Source organism: Gobio gobio (genome assembly GCF_949357685.1).
Source record: "Gobio gobio genome assembly, chromosome: 9".
NCBI classification, from domain to species: Eukaryota; Metazoa; Chordata; class Actinopteri; order Cypriniformes; family Gobionidae; genus Gobio; species Gobio gobio.
The window spans coordinates 17810236-17825291 of NC_137115.1; the positions used below are offsets into that span (position 1 = coordinate 17810236).

Consider the following 15056-nt stretch of genomic DNA (forward strand, 5'->3'; position numbering starts at 1 on the left):
GCGATCCTTCAGGTCTACCAGGCCAGGATCCTCAAGGACATGCATGAGGGTGGAGTTGATCCGGGGCTCTTAGATGAGCTGCGTGCCGCCACCGACCTCGCTCTCCGGGCGACGAAGGTGACCGCACGCTCCATGGGTCAAGTGATGTCCACAAATGTGGTCCAGGAGCGACACCTGTGGCTAAACCTGGCCGATATGCAGGACACCGAGCGGACACGTTTCCTCGATGCCCCCATATCCCAGGCTGGCCTCTTCGGCGGAGCGGTTGAAAGCTTCGCCCAACAGTTTTCAACCGCCCAGAAGCAGAATGAGGCTATCAAGCATATACTGCCCCGGCGGCCAGCTGCTGCTTCCACCCAGCCGCCGGCACAGTCGCCTCAGCCTGCTCGCCGCCGAGGACGCCCTCCTAAGGCTCCCGCCCCTCCCACCCGGTCCAAGCAGCAGCCTTCACCCGGGCCGTGTCGCGGAGAAAGCCGCAGGAAGGCGTCCCAGTCCCCTCAGGCCGCCCCGCGCCCCGCTAAACGCCAGGCCAAGCGGCGCTCCTGAGACGGACGGCTCAGGGATGGGAAATTCTTTCCAGGAGATGGTGGCAGGACCACTCCTTCCCCCGGTGGAGGGCCGGGGGAGAATCCTTTGTTCAGCTGCTGGCCCCCGGGTCAGCAGCACCCTATTTTGGTCAATGAAAGAATTAACACTCCCATCCCTGAGCCCCCAGAGATCGGTGATGCCAGTGCGCGCCACCCACGGGTCCCGCCACTCGCATCCCTCTCTGTCGCCAGCCTCCTGGCAGAACGTGCGTCCTTCCCTGGTCTCCTCTGTCAGGACGCAGCCGTTAACCGCACCCCCACACCGGGACGCCCAACAGCCTCCCTTGTCCGGGTCGGTAACGCTGCATCGCTGCCCCACACCGGGTACGTCTGTAGTCCGAATGACCCCGCTGGTGCAGTTCCTGGGAGCCTGGCTTCAGATTCCAGGGCTGTCCCGCTGGGTCGCGAAGACAGTCAGGCGTGGCTACGCGATTCAGTTCGCGCAGGTTCCTCCCTGCTTTTGGGGAGTCCGCTTTACTATGGTCGGGGCCAATGCCCCTGTCATGCGAGCGGAGGTTGCCACCCTACTGGCGAAGGGTGCGATCGAACCTGTCCCTCCAGCCGAGATGAAGTCCGGGTTTTACAGCCCCTACTTCATTGTACCCAAAAAGACCGGTGGGTTGAGACCAATCCTGGACCTGCGCATCTTGAACCGTTACCTACCCAGGCTTCCGTTCAAGATGTTGACAGCGAAACGCCTTTTCGAATGCGTTCGTCCCGGCGATTGGTTTGCAGCGATCGACCTGAAGGACGCCTACTTTCATGTCTCCATCCTACCTCGACACAGACCGTTCCTACGGTTTGCTTTCGAGGGGCGGGCATACCAGTACGCGTTCCTCCCATTTGGGCTATCTCTGTCCCCTCGCGTCTTTACGAAGATTGCCGAGGCAGCCCTTGCGCCCCTACGGCAGCACGGGGTTCGCATCCTGAACTACCTCGACGACTGGCTCATACTGAGTCACTCTCGAGAGCAGGTTTGCGAACACAGAGATCTGGTTCTCCACCACTTAGCCTGTCTGGGCCTTCGGGTCAACTGGGAGAAGAGCAAACTCTGCCCTGTGCAGAGGATCTCTTTTCTCGGTATGGAGATCGACTCGGTCGCCATGTGCGCACAGCTTACGAGCGAGCGCGCGCAGTCTCTGCTGACTTGCCTCCGTCAAATCGAGAGCAAGAGTGCGGTTCCACTGAAACACTTTCAGAGGCTCCTGGGGCATATGGCATCTGCAGCCGCGGTGACGCTGCTCGGATTGCTACATATGAGACCGCTTCAGCACTGGCTTCGCGATCAAGTCCCGAGATGGGCATGGCGGTCTGGCACGCTCCGGGTCCAAATAACCCGGGCCTGCTTACAGACACTCACTCCGTGGTCGAACCTCAGTTTTCTACGGACCGGGGTGTCCTTAGAACGAGTTTCCAGGCATGTTGTTGTATCAACGGATGCCTCCTCCACGGGCTGGGGTGCCATGTGCAATGGACAAGCAGCCGCGGGCTCCTGGACAGGACCCCAGCGCCTTCTGCATGTCAATTGCCTCGAGTTGCTGGCAGTACGGTTCACCCTGCACCGCTTCCGAGCGTTGCTGAGGGGTCAAAACGTACTTGTCCGGACAGACAACACGGCCACTGTAGCGTACATCAACCACAAGGGCGGTCTACGCTCCCGCCGTATGTCTCAACTCGCCCGCCATCTTGTTTTATGGAGTCAGAAGCACCTGAGGTCCCTTCGTGCTATCCACATCCCAGGAGAACTGAACCGTGCAGCCGACGAGCTCTCACGGATTCAGCCACTTCCTGGAGAATGGAGACTCCATTCCCAGACGGTCCAGCTGATTTGGGAACAGTTCGGCGACGCACAGGTAGATCTGTTTGCCTCCCACGACTCTTCCCACTGCAGCCTGTACTATTCCCTGACCGAGGGCACGCTCGGCACGGATGCACTGGTGCACAGCTGGCCCCAGGGCCTACGCTTATATGTGTTTCCCCCAGTGAGCCTTCTCGCACGAGTACTGTGCAAGATCAGGGAGGACAAGGAGCAGGTCATGTTGGTCGCCCCGTATTGGCACGGCCAGACCTGGTTCTTAGAACTGCTACTCCTTGCGACAGCCCCTCCCTGGCCTATCCCTCTGAGACCGGACCTCCTCTCTCAGAGACAGGGCACCCTATGGCACCCGCGTCCAGCGCTCTGGAAGCTCCACGTGTGGCTTCTGGACGGGACGCGGCAGGTTTGAGTGGCCTGCCACCTACGGTGGCCGCCACCATCACTTCCGCTAGGGCAGAGTCTACACGACACCTCTATGCGTTGAAGTGAAACCTCTTCGTCACCTGGTGCTCTTCCCGCCAAGAAGACCCCTGGAAATGCCCGATCGGGTCCGTGCTTGAGTTTCTCCAAGAGGGGCTGGAGCGAAGGCTGTCTCCCTCCACCCTGAAAGTGTATGTGGCTGCAATATCTGCCCATCACGACCTCTTGGGAGACAAAAAGGTAAGTCATTACGACCTGATCATCAGGTTCCTGAGGGGGGCGAGGAGACTGAATCCTCCTCGCTCTCCTCTCGTTCCCTCTTGGGAACTCTCAGTAGTCTTAAGTGCTCTGCAGAGGCGTCCCTTTGAGCCTTTGCGGTCGGCCGATATTAAGTTTCTGACGATGAAGACGGCTCTGCTGACCGCATTGGCCTCTCTCAAGAGGGTCGGGGACCTGCAGGCATTTTCGGTTGACGAAGCGTGTCTAGAATTCGGGCCGGCTAACTCTCATGTGATCCTGAGACCCCGGCCTGGATATGTGCCCAAGGTTCCTACAATAACATCAATAACAGATCAATAACAGGATCAATAACAGAAAATAACTAGGAAATCACCCAAATGCGAGAATGATTCTGATTCTGATTGGCGAACTCTTCCGCCTTCACCTCCCTCGATGGAGCCGCGGCTCGTGGGTACACTGGGGTCCCCCCAGTCGAACGCTGTTGCGATGCAACTGTGTCCGCAGAGTGCTTCGACCTGGCGCGGTGACCCAAAGCACCCCTCCAAAGCCTGTAGGTTTTCTTCATCCCTGGTGGCGAAGTCCTATAGAGCTGCGGGGCAGGCCGCCGCTTCTTTGCACGCCATGGGAACTCTTCAGGCTTACCAAGCCAAGTTGCTATGTGACCTGCACGAGGGTGGGGCTGACCCAGGACTCAGTAATGAGTTGCGTGCCGCCACCGACCTCGCTCTCCGGGCGACGAAGGTGACCGCACGCTCCCTGGGTCAGGTGATGTCCACAAATGTGGTCCAGGAGCGACACCTATGGCTCATCCTGGCCGATATGCGTGACGTCGAGCGAACCCGGTTCCTCGACGCTCCCATATCCCAGGATGGTCTATTCGGCGGGGCGGTCGAGAGCTTCGCCCAACAGTTCTCGCCCGCTCAGAAGCAGACTGAGGCCATAAAACACATACTGCCCCAGCGGTCAGCTGCTGCCTCCACCCCACCGCCCGCACAGTTGCCTCAGCCTGCTCACCGCCGAGGGCACCCTCCTGCGGTTCCCTCAACCTCTGCGCCACCCAAGCAGCAGCCTCCACCCGGGCCGCGCAGAGGTAACCGCAGGAAGGCGTCCCAGTCCACTCCAGCCCCGCAGCCCGCGAAAAAACGCCAGGCTAAGCGGCGCTCCTGACGCGGACAGCTCAGGGATGGGCAGTTCTTTCCAGGAGACGGCAGCAGGGCGGCAGCGCTCCTTCCCCCGGTGGAGGGCCGGGGGAGAATCTTTTGTTCAGCTGCTGGCCCCCGGGTCAGCAGCACCCTAATGTGGTTAAAGAAAGAACTGACACCCCCATCCCTGAGCACCCAGAGACCGGTGATGACGGTGCGTTGAGCAGAAGTTCAAGACCGTTCAAGACAGGCTTGTGCGTCATGACGTCAGAATAAAACGTCTGACGCGAGGGTCCTTAAAGGGAAATTATACTTTGGGTGAAAGTGAGATATTTGTGTGTCTATGAATGTCTATGCGTTCAAGTTGAATGAGTGTACAATAACCAATTACAATTAGGAAAGCAGAAATACGAAGTAAATAGACTCAGATAGTTCTAGTAATCCAACTTACACCCATGTTCACTTTTTACAGTGTAGGTTACAGATAACAAGTTACCCTATTTAAAATGTAATAAGGAGTGTAACTATTTCAAATACTTCATTAAATTAATGTAACTGATTACATTTGATTACGTTTGGCTATACTTTTCAACATTTCTAACAAATGTTTTCAGCTGCTCTCGCTTGTTGTGTGCACGCGCTCATCTGGAAGAAGTGCCCATACAAGGAATTCTGTCCTTTATGATGTCATACAGGGCCATACTAAAAAAAAAAAAAAAAAAAAAAAAAGTAAAAAGCGCACCTGCTGTTGGGGCTAAAGGCATACCTGTTAACATGATATGAAATATCATAATATGAAATAGACTTTTCCATTTGTTGGCATGATATGGTTAGATTCAGATGGTAAATATCATATATTAAGTTGGGTGTCCACTAGAGGGCTGCATTGGGATTGAGTCCCGCCGGGTCCCGCGGGACCCAACGTAAATCTCGCGGGAGCGGGCGGTTTGAATTTTGCTGCGGGCGGGAATGGGCGGCTAAAAAAAACACAGCGGGAATCGGCGGGATAGGGAGGTTGCCTAACGACATAATGGAGAAGATGTCAATAGATGATGTAGAAAAGAACCTCAAACGAGGTATTTACAGCACAAAAGCTAAGCAAGGAAAGTCTGATATTTGGAGAAGTTTCTCAATTGTTTTGGTAGGCAAAATCATGCGGTATAACGTTATATGTATCCACATATTGCACAGCTGGAAAATACATAGCTACTTGATCATACCTCACCAAAAACGCTCAGCACTCCCTGCAGGTCAAGTTGACTGTTTGGTGTTTTTGACTAACAATACATAGAAGTTTAGAGAGTGGAATTGTTTCTAAATGTCCGTTTGCTACTTTGTGTTCACATTACGTTCTGTTGAAGCATGTTTTCTCAGGTTTCCTTTCAGTCGGTCACGTTCGACGTACGTCGGAACTGACCAACGAATTGGGATCTGTTTTTTGTTTCTCAATCTGTTTTTCTGTTTTCTGTTTTGCAAAGCAGTCTATTTTAATGTGCAAAGTTTTTGATAAAAACAAAATTATATTTGAATGTATTTGTCTTTTAGTTTTTTTACATGCAGGCCAGGGAAACGAAACAAACAACCCCATGAATCTCTTTAATAATATCAACACAAATACGTGTTTTTTTTCCCCTGCGGGACGGGAGAAGACACAAAATCAATGCATCTCTATTATTGTGCGGGAATAAATTCTCAGAGTTTTGCGGGTGCGGTCGGGAGTGGACATACATATTGCAGGAGCGGGCGGGAGTGTAACACATACGTTGCGGGAGCGGGCGGTAATGGTCAGAAATTCGGCGGGTGCGGGCGGGAGCGGGATGAAGAAAACAGTCCCGCGCAGGGCTCTAGTGTCCACCTTATAGATAATCCCCATATCCATAATGAAAGCATCATATTTAAAAATATAATTTTACTAATTTCATATTATAAAATATAATTTAATGTTACTACTGTGTGTATATATATATACTACTGTGTGTATATTCTGAAAGCATTGAATGAGATGCCATAATTTTATATATATATATATATATATATATATATATATATATATATATATATATATATATATATATATATATATATATATATATATATAATTATGGCATCTCATTCAATGCTTTCAGAATCTATATATAATTTTATACAATAATTTTGTTTATATATTCTTATATTTATATATTTTTTTATATTTTAATGAGAGTATATTTATTGAACAAAAATGTATATAGCGCACTAGACATTATTAAATTAATTAATTATTTATTAAAAAAACATATTATTTAAAGTATTTGTATACATAATGTGTGCCTTTTGCCCCATGCTAGTGAGCCTTTTACCCCCTCGCCACCTCATACATTTATACAATTTTTAAACAAAATAAACCACTTTTATAATTTATTTTCATACAAAATATGTTGCGCCATAAATGTTCAATACAATACATTTGTACAAATGTTCAATACATTTTTTTTTCTGAAATCATACACTATGGAAATAGTAAAAAAAAAAAAATTCTTAAGGTTTGCCTTAAGCCCCGTTGTACCCTACTCATGTGTTACAATGGTTGTTTTATGTGGCTTTTGTTGTGGTTTGATTCATCATCCTGCACGTACATTTTATTTTGTGTTTTCCCTCTTGTACATGCTCACAGTTATACAGACAAAGAAGGGTTTTTTATTTATTAATATTGAATTTATTTATTTATTTATTTATTTTCCACCTTCAATGAAAATAGTTTAAAAAAAGTGTTATGCCTTAAGTATTTTCAAGAAATGCACAAACTTGGAACATAGATTGTGAGTGAAGTGGAGCGCCAACAATTTCTCTCCCCATTCAAAGTGTTCTGTAATCTGCTCCAGTTCCACTCTGGGGTTCCCATTCCTTGTACCACACTAACTGGTGAGAGAAACTCCACTCCAAGTGATCCTGGAGCAAGAGGAAGCACTGCATCAAAAACGTCCATTTCTCACGTCCATTTCTCATGTAGATGATTTTGGTCCCAGATCAAAATCATCTACATTCTCTGGCCTGGGACAGCAACAACAGAGACAAGCAAAATGTGATACAGATGATGCACCCTCCCAGTAGTGTTTATTAAATATCAACACTCTTGGAGTGTGGCTTCTTCTTTGCTTTTTTTTAATATTTTTTTTATGTCAGCTGGTATTTGCACTAAATGCAAATAGCGATGTATGCTATTTACATAAAGTGTGAATAACAACTAGATTATATTTACTCTAAGTGACAATAGCAGCATTTTCGTAGTGATGCTATTTACACTAAGTGAAAATAGTGATATATTCTATTTACACCATGCAAAAGTAACAGTTCTTTTTGATATGTGTAAATAGTAATTAGATGCTATTTATACTTTATTTTGGCAGATACTATTAAAATTATTAAATGGATGCCTCCTTAATGGAAAAATAAAAGCCCTCCCTACCCCTAACCCCACCCAATAGATAGTTTTAATTAAACATTTCATTAGGTACTTTATTTCAACATTTTCTTAATTTTTATTGAAAGTAAATGCCTTTCCGATGTAATTTGCGATAGGGAAAGGGAGAAGAGTTAGCTCAGCAAAAGGCGGATTCAAACCTGGGTCGATCGCGTTAAAACCTAGTTCCATAAGCCTTACGCTCTACTGACTATGCCAATGAAGACATTGAAATGTGCGTCTTTTTTAATATTGTGTGGCCCAAACAGGCATTGTTGGGCGGAGCTAGTGCACTTAACGCTTGCCAACAAGTTGCACTATTTGCACTTGATTTTTTAGTTTTTTTTCTGTATGTGCTGAAGAATATCACAGTACTTGAGGAAAACAATGTATGCCATGTTCACTAAACAACGTTAAATTTGACAATAAACTTGTTTTAATACATATTTTGAAGATTTAAGTTTGTCAACGGCTAACATATAGCATAAAGCAAGCTATAGGCTACTCTCTACAGCAACACTTTATTCAAAACAAAGCTGTAGATCCTGTCTGTGTTAAGTTGCAAATTTTTAATGCGTTCCTTGACTCGTTTTACACTTACTTTGATCCCCACAGAGGAAGCCCTTAACTGAGGAAGGGACATTGTGTATTAGTGCCTGTGTGTCTCTGCTGCTTAGAACAATATCCCTGCATCCTGTGCTAAGTGTTAGCACCCTGCCAGGCTGACTGACAGCTCTCGAACAGGGATAGGGTGTCGTCTTTTGTTGCCAGCACAGGCATAAGTGATAAACACCAGCAATTTGAGCCAGAGTGAGGCCGACAGCAGGGCCAAAAGCCCTGAGAACGCGCACCCCGCTTCAAAACACATGCACCATCAAATATTAACAGCACCACTTTCTCTAAACTCACCATGCAAGACTTACCGCTCTCCTCTGTCTACTGAAGTAGCCCAGAGTACCCATAAAAAAAGCTGCTCATTTTGCACACAAAACATGGATTTTGGTCCAATACGGCAAGTTTGTGGGAGGTTTGTGGAGAGTTTATCTGCAGCTATTATTTTTATTTGGAATGCATTTTTTTATTTTAAATAGGCCCTTCATAGCCCTTGTCCCCAGCCTCACTGTTGTGGCAATGTAAACATTGCTGGGTAATTTGAATTCCAACAAAGTGAAGATTAGCTGTTGACCGACGGTGGCAGATGATTATTTCTAAAATAATCCTGTTTTGATATGCATCGGCTTCCAGGCAGGAATTTTCAATTAGTTTTCAAATTGCCGCATATAAACAAGTTCCAGGGTCTCCTTATCAGGAAGTGGCACGACCACAGAATAGGCGTACGTCTACCGCCGTGAACTGTTCCCACTCCCCCACCCGCTTCTACATCTGGTCCTACAAGCGCAGAGGTCTTGCTTGTCTGGATTTCAAAGGGTCTCCTTTATCGTGCCCCAGGTAGAGAGGTTTTATGTATGTACTTTGCAAACATGTAGTGATGCACAAACATGTCCTTCCTGAATATGTTCTGCATGAGAAGTTTCACCCATTTCGACCTCTCAATAGGCAAATGTGCAGACAGACAGAAATCAAATGGCGACCTATAACCAAAATAATCAGGCCCCAACCAGGACCCTGCAGCTGGAGATAAATATTTAGCTACATGATTGTCCAATGTATAATATTAGTTCTTTCCACAACATCTTAAATGCTGCCAAATTAAAATTTACATTTAAATATTCTGTTGATGTTAGTATGCCTGTCTCCAATATTTATGTGCTGATTATTAATTTGCTGAAAACCAAAGTACATGTATCTAAAAAAATGTGATGAAACACTGATTATTCACTGCATTCATTCAATGGTGTTTGCATTAGCTAGGCTTGCAAGTGTAAAAGAGTGTTTTAATGTATTTTATTAAATTCTCGAATTGGCTCGTGTCTAATGAGGGTCACAATTAAATGATACTATGATTGAATTGAAAACAATGTCCAATTAATATAGTGGTTGTCAAGAGGTTGTGTGAATTGCAAATATGTTTTAGTTTGTCTTTGCATTGACTTGATTTGCATGGCTTCTTTTGTACAATGCTATAAACATTAACATGCATCCATCCTTCATGTTTGGGTTCTACCAGGTGAGGAGACTTTCTCAATCAGTGTGTTTACATGCACCCTCATAAGGCGATTATAATGGGATTTTGGCAATAGTGCGATTAAACTTTACCTTGTGTAAACGCAATACTTCGATTAAACTAATGCGATAAAGCTCATTATCGTAGTAACCATAGTCTCATTAAACTAGGAGTTTATTCACGAAAAACAGGCATGTAAACACCTTAATTGCATTTTTACCGCTCTGACCAAAGTGTGCATGTGCTCGGATGTGAACGGATGCTGTGTGTTGTTGCACAGTCTCTGCTCCGTGTCTTGATCCAGATGACGCAAAGAACGTGACGGAGCGTAGGCAAACCCAGCATTGCGATGTTCATCACGGCGGCAAATAATATCCAGTATGTCCATAAAATGTATTTTGAATTTGATGCGAGTAGATTAAAACAATGGCCGGTAACATGCATACTGTATGCCTATCTGAGTGTGGTATAACCATACTTCTTAGCGAATAATCAGAAAAATGAAAATTGCATGTAAACTGGAGTGAGGAGTTCTTCTCGTGCCATGTAAACATATTACTGCGATTAAGACCTTACTCTAATTATTAGAAATAATCGCATTATTGGTGCACATGTAAACATAGTCATTGGCAGACAAATAGCAAATCAAATGAGAGAATGCAGAGGGACCTTCGGCAGAGAGAGCTGCTTAGAAAATGTTACCTGTGACATTAAGACACAGTTCATTTTATTTTTAATGAAAGGTAAGGGCACAAACCGTTAAAATAAACAGAATATGTTAACAATACTTTTTAATACTTTTAATAATAATATGGCTAACAACATCATGTGCAGAGTTGATCATACATTTGATCTTCTAATGATTTTAAAGGGACAGAACATAAAATAATATGTTTGCACCAGCTCTTATAAACATTTAACTCATAAAATCTCAACAATACTTTTGTCTTATGTCCGAGTTTTATTTTTAACCAAAGCTGACATTGCTAGATTTTTTCTGCTACACGCAATACTACTACTTGACTGGTGCAGAACACAATTTTCATAAGTAATAGCTGTACAGGGCATCAGGGTCATGTGCTTCTGGTCTGATTAGAGGTGACCAGCAAGACGAGACTGCGGTCACTTGAATTACAAAACCCGCACATGATATGATACCAAGGTTGATGTCCAGTTAGTGCTGACAGTTTAAATCGATTTTGGTCAGATCACTTACCACATAAATCGTTGTGGCCAATGCGCTGCTGGCAGTAGTATTTTCAAGAAGGTGAGCCATACAAGGTGCGCCTTTAACGAGTCAACAGAAAAAAACAAAACCAAGGTTTACCATGAATTCCTTGATATAGCAGTTGGTAAGCATGTTTGGTAGCCTCTTTTCATCAAGTATTGGTACTGCTAGCTTCTATTTGTCACCACTTATGTATTAACCATAGATTGGTTGATGAAACAAAGGCAATTTACTTTGGGAAGGCAGGTAAATGTTGGTTGTTTCTCAAGTGAGATCAGTCAGTTGTCTCTAAAGAGTGCAAAGACATCTCATGGTTCAATATGAGCAGGCACTGGCAAGCACTGTAAGGCCCACAGTAAATATTGATTACTCTGTAAAGAATTATTAGGCCCGAAGGCCTTTATGACTGTAACAGACTATATTGCAATAATAAAACCACCTATGTATCATTTTGATTTCATCTGGGATTACAACATACAATGTGATACACTTGTGCGATACACTCTCTTGAGAAAGTTCACCTGCTCTCAGTGGCACTTTGGACAAATACTGTCTATTTGGGTTATCAGAGGAACTCACAGAAATGCTTGTATTGATTTTTCTCATTCCTTTTATAGACACTGTCATCTGTCCCTTGAAACTGTACTATATTAAACTCTTCACCAAAAAAAAAAAAAAAGGAAAAGGAAATGCAAATAAAAACTTCAAAAAGTAATCTACTCAGCTTTGGGATTTATAACTATACATACTATACTACTGTATTTTGAAGAAAGAATGTAGCCTATAATACAAGTCTTAAGTGGATAAATTGGCAGAGTGAATTACCTTTTGATACAGTCCTCATTAATCTAGTCTAATACATTCACAGAAGCGTGCAAATATCTCAGGCAAGAGTGAGCATGCTGTTAATGATAAGACCAAAGAGTGAAATCATTACTACCTTTAATGTTCCCAATCTAATTGAGACATTAATTAAAGTGGAATTTCAGCTAGGTTTTATTTATAACTGAATTTTTCATTGAACTCAAGAAAGAGGGCAATTGTGGCATTTTGTCTTGTATGTTTGAGAGCTTTAACTAGTGCCTGCCTGTGAGCTCGGGAAAAAGTTATTGTCATTGAAATGACATTTTGTATTATTTTGTGGACTTGGCCTTGAGTTTCCACATTCACCTACCCTTTAGAATTAGCACCATCGTTTCTGTGTCCTAAAAGGGCTGGCTATGACTCATAACGGTTTTCTATTTAGGCCAGACCACATAAGGTCTCCTTACCAACATTCAACCCCCCAAAATCACTGAACTTTATTCTCAGAGGGCAATAAATGGCCTTTATAATGGCAATAATATTTATTCTTAACTATATATTTTTTACTTTATTCTTTTAGAGCCTTAAAACACTTAAGTGTTGCTGGAAGTTTGATTTGAAAAGCTCATTTAGTCCTTGGTAGCCAAGTTCCAATAACAAAGACACATATGCAATCCCCTATGGCCAAAAGTGTCTCACAAGGCAAGCCATCTGGAACAGCAAGCAATGACACAAAATAGGACCTATATGCTTAAGCTAGCAGCCAACCATCTGGTTTGGCATAGATAGCATCTCAAACACTGGACATTCCTGCAAGGAAAGTATGGCAAAAGGAGATGATGACATGAAAAGATAAAGGCTAGTTATAATCGCAAATACCCTGAGGATAGATACATTTTGAGTTAGAATTCTACTTGCCATTCAGCAGACACTTTTCAACCGAAGCAACTTAGAACGCTAATTGCAGGCATGCAGCATCCCTGGAGTAAAATTATTAGCCCCATGTCTGAGGACAGTGATAAAGCAAGATTGTTAGATTGGTACTTTAACTCTCTCCTGAGTGAACCTTGGCTAGAATTGCACTTGCAACCTTTGTGTTAGCAAACAAGATTCTGAACCGTTGAACTTTTAGCATCGCGCATGGTGGTCTTGAAATACATGTGCTTAAAGTATGGTTGGAATTAAACAATAATAATGTGGTTAATTACAGTGACAATGAATGAAGAACTCACTATTTGTTTATAGTCTAATAAAATATTAATAATGTAAAGACTACAATATATTAAATATAAATGAACTATAAACTAATAGTTTGCAAATTATTTGTAAACTATTAGTTATTTGTAAGTACTTTATTACTGTATACTTATTATTAAGTGTAACCTTTTTAAATAATCATGTGTCCTAATTAATAAGGCATAATATATGATAATGAAAATGTAATAAGAAAAATAAATATACACTCTAAAAAATTGCCAGGAATTTACAGTATTATAATAAAAAGCATTATTTTACAATAAATTACTGTAGTCATTAATTTACAGTGAAATGAATGCATGCTGGGTTATTTTCTTATGAATTACTGTTAATGAACAACAAAAGGATGTTGACATCTATGGAAGCTTGTTTCCACCGCAGAATAAAAAAAGGAAATTGACTTTGTTTCTTAGAATTGCGTGATATAAAGTTGCAATTGCATGTTATAAAGTCAGAATTGCGTGACAAAGTCGCAATTGACCTATCGGTAAGCCCCGTCCCCCTTAGTTACTGTTGCTAACTCGGACAAACAAACGGAGTTGCTATATCTTACAATGACAGCTGTCAGTGTGAAAACCTAATCCCAAGATGTTTTTGGACACAGAATGTAGCGTATATCCCGTCCGAATGATGGCCAGACTTTACTGATGGTTTATTAAGTTTATTATGTCCTTTTTCACTCCAAAAAAAGTAATTGTAAGAGCTGAACAAACAAAGCATAAGAAGTGCGCATTAACGTCTCATTCACAAACTATCTCTCTCCATTGCATTACCATTAACATACACAGCAAATTACACAAAAACACTCATACAACTTACAGTAAACAAACACATACACAGACCGTATCCCTTTTTGGGGGTGCAGTTAATAACTGGTAAACTTTGTGTCTGCAAAACAACTCCGATAAACTGCGTGCGAGCTCTCCCTTTCACTGCCCGCAATCAACAATCATTTCTTTAACTGTAACTTCCACTGTAAGAAATTATATTATTTAGTACTTTAATTGTTTTGAAGTCAACATAATGGTGATTAGTGTTCCATTAGCTTGGGATCTTGGACCTTGTATATTCATATTCAAATTTCTGATCTAGCCAAGTCAGAAGTGTGACAAATGAAAACATTAATATGGAAAAAAATACGGTATGATATTCCAAGAGTGCAGATTGATACAAGAGAAGTCCTACTGTGGAATCACTGTGAAATTCATGCAATTATTAACCTGGAATGTACTGTAATTTCAAACAAAACAATTTGAACAGTCAATTTTTATTTTAAATGTTGGAGTGATCAGAGAAGCAAACATGAGGACTTTAGGCAATACATTTCAGCTGAATAAAGTCAGATTTTTGTACACAACAGTTTGAGGGCATCAACAGACCCTGTTCTCTCTGATCATCTATACTGCCCTCTCTTTCACCCTACACACACACACACACACACACGTCCCAGACGCACGTGGCCAGGGTTACCTCCCTATGTTTTCCAGTCTACAGCCAGGGGAGATAAGGTATCCAGTGACCCTTAATATTTTATTGTTTCCTTCAACACGGCCCAGCCAGCTTCTCCTTAGCTAGGCGTTTCTGCTTGGCATGGTGACTTCAGACTTCCCGCCTGTTTCCTGGTGTGGTATAGCGTTACCCTCCATCTCCATCTCCTCTGATGCTGCACTATCGTTTCTATCTGACCCCGTGATTGATCGCCAGTGGAACACCCATTTAGGCGCAACAAAAACGCAGTCCACTTCCATAATGCTCTGCGGTTAGCTGGCGTCTGTCGGCAGGCACACAGCCTCTGGCGCAGCTGATGAAGGAGGCCAAATCTAGGGCTGCAGCCCCATTCCTTGTGTTAGGGAGTGGGCGAAACCCTTCGCTGTCTTTGATCCCTTTACACCCACTGAGCCCACTGCATTTACACTTGAAAGGGGCCACTGCAGTACACTTGCAAATGTGTTCAAATGTAAATATATGGGGAAAAGGAATGTTCATCTGAATGTCCAA

The 15056-nt window shown here is 43.7% G+C and overlaps 1 protein-coding gene across 1 annotated transcript in view; it reads left to right on the forward strand.

Moving 5' to 3' along the window:
- mafa (MAF bZIP transcription factor a) overlaps positions 1-15056 on the forward strand; it is a 143564-nt gene that overhangs the window by 71897 nt on the left and 56611 nt on the right. The gene's annotated exons all lie outside the window — the stretch shown is intronic.